Below are 11,782 nucleotides of genomic sequence, written 5' to 3'. Positions count from 1 at the left end.
CAAGTTTTGACTTAGCAGTGGTTTGTTCCTGACCCAGTCCTGTCTTTTGCCCCATGTTCCCAAGATTTAGACTTTGGTTGGGGTTAGGATCCTTCCTGATGGCTTCCCATCCAACTTCTGGAATGTCTTCTATTGACAGACTGCCAGGACCTGCATTGTTCTGTGGTTAAAAGCCTCCTGTTGGCTTTCCTGCTCTCCCACCTCCTGGGTTTTACTTCCCCTATCCCTCCTTTAGAGACAGACATTCACTGAAGATCCTCCATGATGACTACTGTTGAAAACTTCTTTGATTCTTATCTTTTTCTTGGTGGGAATCTGTATTTCTTGGTGGGAATATCAGAATAGAGGCTTCATTTATCTTTAGTAGGGAAAAGCTTTGGGAACATGTTCACTTTGCCACCATCTTGGCTCCACCCCAGAAGTCCTTTAAAGTAACAAATTTAAAATAATTTGAAGTTAGCTATACAATATGAGTATTCTCTATAGTATTTATAGTAATAAGAAAAATGTCTTTTTTCACTTTTGACATCTGAAAGAGTTCTCTTTCAAGTAAGTTTCAAAAGAAATTCATCATTTTAGGGCTACAATATAATTTTATTATCAAATTTTATTGTCAAAAACCATTTAGTATATAATCCTATCTAATCACATATCTTAGAAGTCTTTAAATAGAACCTATTTATTTTTAATTTATTCTGTAAATAACTTCTAACTCCAATTTCTGACATAATTCTTAAAGTGAAATTCTAGATGTAATATTTGAATATCTTTAAGAATTTGGTTTAGGTTTGTTTTGTTAAAACCGTATGAGCATATATTGTTCTCATTTTCTAAATATTATCAAATGAATTCTCCAAAGTTATTCAATTTCATCATATTTCTCATTACCTATTTATCCATCTAATAAATGAATTACAAAATTATAAAGGAATCTAATGTTGTTTTCCACCTTTTTCTCTGCATATAATTGTTCTGCTACCATATACTTTAATGTTCAGAACTACAAACTGGATAGTCCACTGGTAAAGGAATGGGTCTTAGAATAAGAAATGTCTGAATTTGGAATTTATCTCAAACACTGCTTTGCTGTCCCTGGGTAAATTACTTTAATTAACTGCTCCATGACTCAATTTTTTTTGTTGGCAAATGAGAATAATTATAGCACCTAACTCATAGGGTTGTTGGGAGGATTAGATGAAATGACATATGCAATAAAAATATTTAAATGAAAATTAATAATTTTTAGAATGCATTAATTTATTTTAATTACTCATTCAATTCCTAAGCAATAGAAATCCACTGAAATAAAATAAAATGAAATGAAGCACCATAAAGGAGTCTTTAAAATGGTAATATATTAGATATTTTTATCATTAATGTGAACTAGTAACCTAATCATAACCATAAAATCATAAAAGTTTAGAGTTGGAAATATTTTGGAGCAATGTGTTCAAAATGTCCAGGTGATTCTGTTCATTCAGATTTTATTTTATAATACTAAGAATTTTTTTGGATTGCTTTGTGGGTAACAGTATAGAAACTAATAAAAAATTACTATAAAATAATGCAACATCTTATATACAAATATTTATTGATGAAATCCTTTATAATTTTAATGTAAAATTCATAAATGTACCTACTTGCAATTGTAATAAAACATATAATAAATATTGATATAGTTTTCCATCCACCAATAAATCAAGATATACACATCTTGATGCATTCTTGCTCTTTGCTCACTTTTCACCATATTGAGAACACTGATCCTTCAGACTAGAAGTTAAGCAAAGATCATTAATTATCCCAGTCTCATTTAGAGGGATTACATTTGAAACTACATTCTGGATCTGAGTTGTCCTGGTTGGTGTATGAAGTAAAACTTAGCAAATATGTTTGAAAATCCTTTTAGTCATTTACCGAAAATTAAAGGTCTTCTCTGGTACCTCTTGCATTTTGGGGAAAACAAACCAAAACAAAGTCCACTTATTGTGGACTTAGAGGATCCAGCTTCAAATTTTGACTGTGATTCTCACTTTTGTGACCTTTCAAGAAAGACAATCTGAGGTTAGAGGAGACAGAGGCAAGGTGTCAGAGGAAGGACAAGGCTCTTCTGAGCTCTTCCTCAAACCTCTTTGAATATTTTAAATTTTGACTCTAAATTAATTCTAGAGTTGCAGAGCTTACAGAAAGGCAAAATAAAACAATATTCCAGTTCAAAATATCTTCTGGCAGAAAAGGTCTGTTGCATCAGAGTGAGAGAAGAACACAGTCCAGATAGGCTTCCCCAGTGTACACACAGTTTTAGCACATCAGGAGCACCTCTCAGGATGACAGATTCAGTAGCAGTAGTGGAAGTTTCTAGACCTTAGTCTCAGTTCAGAGATGCCAAAGACTCAGAAGTTTGGCAGGACAGCTTTGCCACACCTATAAACCAACACAGGTTGTGTAAACAACGACTTGGGCTAAGTAAATAAGGAGTTGATCTTGGTAGCCAGTGAATCACTGGTGGTATAGTCTGCTTTCAAAGTTCTCAGCCCACAGAAGGTAAGGAGGTAGAAGACTAGCCAGAAGAAGATTATAGGAATCTCTTTGCTAGCACAGAGGCAAGACTCTGGTGCTTTGCTTATACTGAGATCAGGGTGACAGTCCTGGGTGGCAGCCCCAAGTGTGGATCAGTCCTAGAACCCAAGAGCTTGCAGGCCCAGGGGAGCAGGTTTTCTCCTCATAGTTCCTTTGGAGAAAAAAAAAAAAAAGAATGTTTGTGGTCACTGACAGAATAGAGGGCAAAATAGAAGTGTAGCAAACATATCTCCAAGGATCACATCACCTTGAAAAAATTTATAGATGCCTAGAATTATCTCTGAAAATAGTTGTACAAAACTCCTAAAGCTTAGGACAGTGAACCCTCCACCATGGAAGCAGAACCTTATTCTTTTTTATTATAAATTTATGTATTGTATCAATTATTTGTAAAGATAATTTTCAACATTCATCTTGCCCCCACCCAAAGATAGCAAGCAATCTGATGTAGGTTATATATTAAAAATTCAGTTCTTGGTTCCAATGAAAGATAATTTGTTTTAATGACTATCATTAAACTTCCTATCTTTTTTAATGTTGAAACTCCAAATACATTGATATTTGATTTTTTCCTAGCTGTCTGCAGTATTTTATCCTTGAGATAATTCTTCAGTTTAGTTACCTGAGTTGGAGTTTTCATTTTGGCATCTCTTCCGCTGATCAGTGGATTCTTTCAATAACTATTTTACCCTCTGGATTCTCAGATGTCAGAGCAGTTTTCCTTGATAATCTCTTGAAAAATAATGTCCATATTTTTTAAATTATTGATTCAAGGGAGTGTAATAATTATTAAATTAATTCTCATGGATTTATTTTCCAGGTCAGTTTTTTTTTAATGAAGTATTTTACATTTTGCATTTTCTTTATTCTTTGGATTTTGTTTGACCAATTCTTTTTGATTGATTCTTGATTTCTTGCTAGCTTTCATTTTCCCTAATCTGATTTTGAAGGAATTATTTTCTTTAATTAGCTTTTGTATCTCCATTTCAATTTGATCAATTCTACTTTTAAGGAAGTTGTGTTCTTCAGTGAACTTTTTGCCCCATTTGAACAACTTTATTTATTTATTTATTTGTTTATTTATTTAGCTGTCCATCTATTTCTTTGTTTATTTGTTTTTATTTATTTATTTAATTTTAATTTTTTTGTTTATTTATTTTTGAATTTTACAGTTTTTCCCCCAATCTCACTTCTCTGCCTCACCCCTTACAGAAGGCAGTCTGATAGTCTTTACATTGTTTCCATGCTATACATTGATCATAATTGTATGTGTTGAGAGAGAATTCATATCCTTAAGGAAAAAATAAAACATAAGAGATATTAAATTATATAATAAAATACATTTTTTAAAAATTAAAGGTAAAAATCTTTGGTCTTTGTTCAAACTCCACAATTCCCTCTTTGGATACAGATGCCATTCTCTATTGCAGAAATGCCAAAACTGACCCTGATAGTTGCACTGAACAAATGATCAAAATTGATCATCAGCACCATGCTGCTGTTAGGATATACCATGTTCTTCTGGTTCTTCTCATCTCAATCAGTTCATGAAAATCCTCCCAGGCTTCTCTGAATTCCCATCCCTCCTGGTTTCTAATAGAACAATAGTGATCCATAACATACATATACCACAATTTGTTCAGCCATTCCCCAATTGATGGATATCCCCTCAATTTCCAATTCTTTGTCACCACAAACAGTGTTGCTCCGAAGATTTTTTGTACAAGTGCTGTTTTTAGCTTTTTTCATGATCATTTCAGGGTATAGACCCAGTAGTGGTATTGCTGATCAAATGGTATTCACATTTTTATTGCCCTTTGAGCATAACTCCAAATTGCTCTCCAGAAAGGTTGGATGAGTGCACAGCTTCACCAACAATGTATTAGTGTCCCAGATTTCCCACATACCTGCCAGCATTGATCATTGTCTTTTCTGGTCATACTGGCCAGTCTCAGAAGTATGTGGTGGTACTTCAGAGATACTTTAATTTACATTTCTCTAATCAGCAAGATTTAGAGCAATATTTCATATGACTATGCGTCACTTTGATTTCCTCATCTGTAAATTGCCTTCACATATCCTTTGACCATTTGTCAATTGGGGAATGGTTTTTTTTAATAAATTTGACTCAGTTCTATATATATTTCAGAAAGGAGTCCTTTGTCAGAAATACCAGTTGCAAAAATTGTTTCCCAATGTACTAAATTTCTTTTAATTTTTCTTATACTGGTTTTATTTGCGCAAAAGGTTTTTAATTTAATGTAATCAAATTTAATATAAATCTAAATAAAATTTAATTTAATGTAATCAAGTTTGTTTTTAATCATCTCTTCCTTAGTTGTAAACTGATTCCATTTCCATACATCTGACAGGTAAATTATTCCTTGATCTCTTAATTTGCTTGTAATATTGTTTTTTATGCCTAAATCCTATACCTATTTTGATCATAGCTTGGTATAGAGTGTGAGATGTTGGCCCAATTCAAGTTTCTGCCATACTAACTTCCAATTTTCCCAACAGTTTTTATTGAAGAGAGGTTTTTATCCCCAAAGCTGGACTCTTTATCAAACAACAGATTACTATAATCAAGCATTTTATTTTTTATGGAGGTGTTTTCTCTGTTTTTTTCCCCTCCATTTACCTGTTCCATTTTTAATTTGATTTTCCAAGCTGCTTATTCACTCTTGCATAAACAACTCTCATTTATTTTTCCAATTTTTCTTCTACCTATTTGCTTGATTTTTAAAATTCTTTTAAAACTATTCCAAGAGGACTTTTTTAGACTTGAGACCAATTCATACTCACCTGTGAGGTTTCACTTGTAGGCATTTTGTCATTTTCTTCTGAGTTTTTGTTTTGATCTTCCCTATTATCATAGTAGATTTCTATGTCTGGGTTTTATATTTTTTGCTTGTTTGCTTGTTAATTGCTTATTTTTGCAAGGTAATGGGGTTAAGTGACTAGCCCAAGGTCACAGGTCACACAGCTAGCTGATTGTTCAGTGTCTGAGGTCAGATTTAATCTAAGGTCCTCCTGACTCCAGGAACAGTGCTCTATTCACTGTACCATATTGTTGCCCCTTATTTACTCATTAAAAAAAATGTTGAATTGTTCTTTTAGTTCATGGGGGCACAGTTCCAAGTTTCTTGTCTTGGGGGCCATGGTTCTAGTAACTAGCTTTCTGTATTGGGGTCTTAGGAGCTGACACTTACTCCCTGTGCTGGGGTTGCCTGGCCTAGTTGTAACTGAGATACTGGCCTTCATAATTTGCTTTCTGTGCTGGACCTGGATGCCTCCCTGTTTACTTCTCTACTGCTGGTCTGCTCATGAAGTTCACTTGCTCATGATTTCTTTATTTTTTTTTTTTTGCAAGGCAAATGGAGTTAAGTGGCTTGGCCAAGGCCATACAGCTAGGTAATTATTAAGGGTCTGAGACCAGATTTGAAACCAGGTACTCCTGACTCCAGGGCAGGTGCTTTATCCACTGTGTCACCTAGCCGCCCCTTGATCATGATTTCTTATAGAACAATAGTACTCCATCACATTCGTGTTTCATAATTTATTCAGCCATTCTCTAATTGGTGGATATCTCCTCAATTTCCAATTTTTTGCCACTACACAAAGAGAGCTGCTATAAATAATTGCGTATATATAGGTATTTTTCCATTTTTATGATATCATTAGAATCCAGACCTAGTGGTGGTATTGCTATACCAATGTGAATACACAATTTTCTCTTTGGCTAAAAGATGAATTTTTAAGAAAATAGGAGACTTCCAAATTTTCCTAATGAAAAGACCAGAGTTTAATACAAAATTGGAACTCCAAACAGGAGATTCAAGAGATACATAAAAAGGTAACAAAAATGAAAAAGAAAAAATTTGTTATTTAATAAGATGAAACTGGCTATATTTCTACCTGGGAGAAAGATTTTTATAACTCTTGAGTATTGTAACTCTATTAGAGAGACTATATTTAGCCAGAAATAATGGAAACTCATGACTTGTCCATAACTGATAGAATGATTTAAATACAGTGTACTCTTAAAAAGGGAGGATAATAAAGAGATGGGAGAGTAGAGGAGATTGAATGGGATAAATCACATTGCATAGAGAAGTACAAGGTACCTACTGCAATAGAAGAGAATAAGAAAGAGGTGAGAACTACCTAAATCATTTTTTTAAGTTTTTTCAAGACAATGGTGTTAAGTGGCTTTCCCAAGGCCACAAAGCTAGGTAATTATTAAATGTCTGAGGTTGGATTTGAACTCAGGTACTCCTGATTCCAGGGCCAGTGCTCTATCCACTGTGCAACCTAGCTGCCCCTGAACCACCTAAATCTTAATGAATTTTATCAGATTTGGCTCAAAGAAGGATTAATATACAGACACTCCGTTAAGAAACATTTCTTAATTCTCAAGTATTAAAAGGGGGAAGGATGAGGGGTGAGGGGGAGGAGGATGGAAAGAAGAGTTTACAGAAGAAAGGGAAGGAAGAAGGTGCAAAGGGAAAGGGGAAAGAAAGGGAGGAGGGTTGGATATAGGAGGGCAAACACACTGAAGTTGGTTGGTATTCAGAAGCGAAATATTAGGGCATATGGATAAGGTTAAAAGGGTGAATACAAATAGAGGTAAGATAGCAAGGAGGGCAATAAATTTAGTAATTATGACTTTGAATGTGAATGGGATGAACTCTCCCATAAAATGCAAGTAAATAGCAGAATGGATTAAAACCCAGAATCTTACAATATGCTGCTTACTAGAAACTCATTTGAAACAGTGAGAGTAAAGGTTGGAGCAGAATATATTTTGTTTCAGCTGAAGTAAAAAAGGCAAGGATAGCAATCCTTATCTCAGACAAAGCACCTGCAAAAATAGACCTCATTAAAAGAGATAAGGAAGGAAACTATAGTCTCCTAAAAGGTATCATAGACAATGAAGCAATTTCAATACTAAATATATATTCACCAAGAAGTATAAAATCCAAATTCTTAGGGGAGAAGCTGGATAACGGGAAGACAAAGACAGCAAAATTCTACTGAAGGGAGACCTCAACCTACCTCTCTCACATTTAGATAAATCTAATCATAAAATAAACAAGAAGGAATTTAAGGAGGTAAATAGAATGGTAGAATACTAAGACATGATAGATCTTTGGAGAAAATTGAAAGGGTACAGAAAGGAATATATTTTTTTCTGTAGTACTTACACAAAAACTGACCATTTACTAGGGCATAAAACCTTATAATCAAATGCAGAAAGATAGGGAATACTTCCTTCTCAGATCAGAATGCAATAAAATCATGTGCAATAATGGGTCGTGGAGAGATAGACCGGAAACTAATTGGAAATTTTAAAAAAAACCCTCACTTTAAAGAATGATTAGATCAATCAACAAATCATAGATAGAATTAATGATTTCATCCTAGATAATGACAATAATGAGACAACATACCAAAACTTATGGAATACAGCCAAGGCAGTTATTAGGGGTTATGTAATATTTTTAAATGCTTACATGAATGAAATAAAGAAGAAGAAATCAATGAACTACGCATGCAACTAAAAAAATTAGAGAAAGAACCAGTTAAAGAAACCCAATTAACTACAAAATTAGAATTCTACAAATTAAAGGAGAGATTAATTAAATCAAAAGGAAGAAAACTATTCAACTAATAAATAAAACTAAGAGTTGGCCGTAGGGGAAAAAACAATAAAATTGATAAATCTTTGGTTACTTTGATTAAAAAGAGAAAGAAAACCAAATTAATAGTATCATAAATGAAAAAGGTGAACTCACTGACAATGAGGACAGTGAACTAATTATTTTGAATTATTTTTCCCAAAACTAAGTGAATTGGATGAATATTTAAAAATATTAGTTTCCCATGTTAAAAAGAAGAAAAAATTTATTACGTGAATAACCCTATCTCAGAAAAAGAAATTCAGCAAGTCACCATTGAACACCATAAGAAAAAATCTCCAGGGTCAAATGCATTCACAAGTGCATTCTATTACACATTTAAAGAACAATTGTTTCCAATTCTATGTTAACTTTTTGGAAAAATAGGTGAAGAATGAACTCTGCTTAACACCTATGACACTGATACCTAAATTAGGAAGAGTCAAAACAGAGAAAGAAAATTATAGACCAATTTCCCTAATGAATATGAATGCAAAAACTTAAATAAAATCTTAGCAAAGTGATAATATACTATGACCAAGCAGGATTTATCCCAGAAATGCAGGGTTGGCTCCATATTAGAAAAACTGTTAGTATAGTTGATTATGTCAATAACAAACCTAAGAGAAATTATATGATTATCTCAATAGATGCTGAAAAAGCCTTTGAAAAATATAGCACCCATTCCTCCTAAAAACACTAGACAGAGTAGGAATGAATGGATTCTTCCTTAGAATGATAAACATCATCTATCTGAAAACATCAACAAACTTTTTTTAATGCAATGGGGATATGGTAGAGGCATTCCCAATAAGATCAGGGATGAAACAAGGAGACCCATTATCACTATTGCTATTCAATATCATATTAGAAATGTTAGTTTCAGTAATAAGAGAAAAGAGAAATTGAAGGATTTAGAATTGGTAAGAAAGACACAAAACTCTCATTCTTTTCAGATGACATGATGGCATGTATACTTGGAGAATCCTACAAAATTATCCAAAAAACTATTACAAACAATTAACAACATTAGCAAAGTCACAGGATATAAAATATACCCACACAAATCCTCAGTATAAATATATAATTACTAGCAAAATGGGAGCAATAGCTACAAAGAGAAATCCCATTTAAAGTAATTTCAGGCAATATAAAATACTTCGGAGTCTACGTGCCAAAGAAGACTCAGAAACTCTGAAAACAGCTAGAAAACACTTTTCACAAAAAAAATCATATTTAAATGAATGGGTTAATATCAATTGCTCATGGATCGGCTGAACTAATCTAATAAATATGACAATTCTACCTAAAGTAAATGACTTATTTAGTGACTTACCAATCAAACTTCCAAAAGATTACTATAATGACCTGGAAAAAAATGTAACTAAATTCATATAGAGAAGCAAAAAGTCAAGAATATCAAGGGATTTAACCAAAAAAGTACAAAAGCTTGTGGGTTTGCCTCATCAGATCTAAAGTTATATTAGAAAGCATCAGTCAGGGGTGGCTAGGTGGCGCAGGATTTAGAGCACCTGCCCTTGAGTCAGAAGTACATGAGTTCAAATTTAGCCTGAGGCACGTAATAATTACCTAGCTGTGTGGCCTTGGGCAAGCACTTAACCCCATTTGCCTTGTAAAAGCCTAAAAACAAAAAGTATCAGTCATCAAAATGGACTGGTCCTGGCTAAGAAATAGTAGATCAGTGGATTAGACTAGGTTGGAAAGATACAGCAGGAAATGATTGTAGTAATCTGCTTTTTGTTAAACTCAAAGAGCCCAGCTTCTGGGATAAGGACTGTTGGGGTGGGGCAGGTAGGTGGCATAGTGGATAGAGCACAGACCCTGGAGTCAGGAGGACCTGAGTTCAGATCCAGTCTCAGATACTTAATAATTACCTTGCTGTGTTACTTTGGGTAAGTGACTTAACCCCATTACCTTGTAAAAACCAAAAAAAAAAAAAAAAAAAACTATTGGGAAAATTGGATATTAGTGTGGCAGAAACTTGGATTAGACCAACATCTCACACCCTAAATCAACATAAGATCAAAATGGGTGCCAGATTAAGACATAAAAGGAAATATTATAAGCAAAGTAAGATACAAGTAATAGTTTAGCTCTCAGATCTATGGAAAGGGAAGCAGTTTATGACCAAGGAAGAGATAGAGAACATCATAAAAAAAAAAAGAAACAGGATAAATTTTATTACATTATATTACAAAGCTTTTACACAAGCAAAATCACTGTAAATAAGATCAAAAGAAATGTAGTAAATTGGGAAACAATTTTTACAATTTGTATTTCTGACAAACAACTCCTTTCTAAAATATAGAGATAACTGAGTAAAATGTTTAAAAACACCAAGCCACTCGACAACTGAGAAATGGCCAAAGGATATGCAAAGGCAATTTTATAGAAGAGAAAATCAAAGCTATCCATAGTCATATGAAAAATTGCTCCAAATCATTACTGATTAGAGAAATGCATCCTAAAGCATCTCTGTTGTACCACCTCACATCTCTCCAATTGGCCAATATGACCAGAAAGAATACTGAACAATGTGGGAAGGGATGTTGGAAATCTGGGACAGTAATACTTTGTTGGTGGAGCTGTAAACTAAACCAGCCTTTCTGGAGAGCAATTTGTAATTAAGCCCAAAGAGCAATAAAATGTGCATACTTTTTGATTCAGCAATACCATTACTAGATCTATACCCTGAAGAGATCATGGCAAAGGGTAAAACTATCATTTGTACAAAAATATTCATAGCAGCTCTGTTTGTGGTGGCAAAGAATTAGAAATCGATGGGATGTCCATCAGTTGGAGAATGACTGAACAAATTATGGTATATGTACATTATGGAATGTTGTTGTTCTATTAGAAACCAGGAGGAAAGGGATTTCAGAGAAGCCTGGAAAGACTTTAATAAACTGATGCTGAGCGAGATCAGTAGACCCAGAAGAAAATTTTGTACTCTAATTGCAACATGGGGATGATGATCACCCTTAATGAACTTGCTCATTACATCAGTGTAATAATCAGGGAAAATTTTAGGGCATCTGCAATGGGGAATGCCATCTGTAGCCAAAGAAAGAACTTTGGAATTTAAACAAAGATCAAAGTCTGCCTGCAAGTTAAAAAATTATCATATGTATTACATAATTTTACTATCTCTAATATTTTATTTTTTCCTCAATGATATGATTTTTCTCACAACACATTCAATTTTGATTATACAATGTAAAGATTATCAGACTATTGCCAAATTGATAAATGTGCAAAGGATAAGGAAAGGCAATTTAAAGAAGAGAAAATCAAAGCAATCCATAGTTATATGAAAAATTGCTCTAAATCACTACCTATTAGAGAAATGCAAATTAAAGCATCTTTGAGATACCACCTCACACCTCTCAGAGTGGCCAATATGAAAGAAAGGAAAATGATCAATGTTGGAAGGGATGTGGGGAATCTGGGATACCAATACATTGTTGGAGGAATTATAAACTAATCTATCCTTTCTGAAG

The sequence above is a fragment of the Macrotis lagotis genome, chromosome 3 (genome assembly GCF_037893015.1).
Source record: "Macrotis lagotis isolate mMagLag1 chromosome 3, bilby.v1.9.chrom.fasta, whole genome shotgun sequence".
Taxonomy (NCBI): domain Eukaryota; kingdom Metazoa; phylum Chordata; class Mammalia; order Peramelemorphia; family Peramelidae; genus Macrotis; species Macrotis lagotis.
This window is presented reverse-complemented; position numbering follows the sequence as displayed.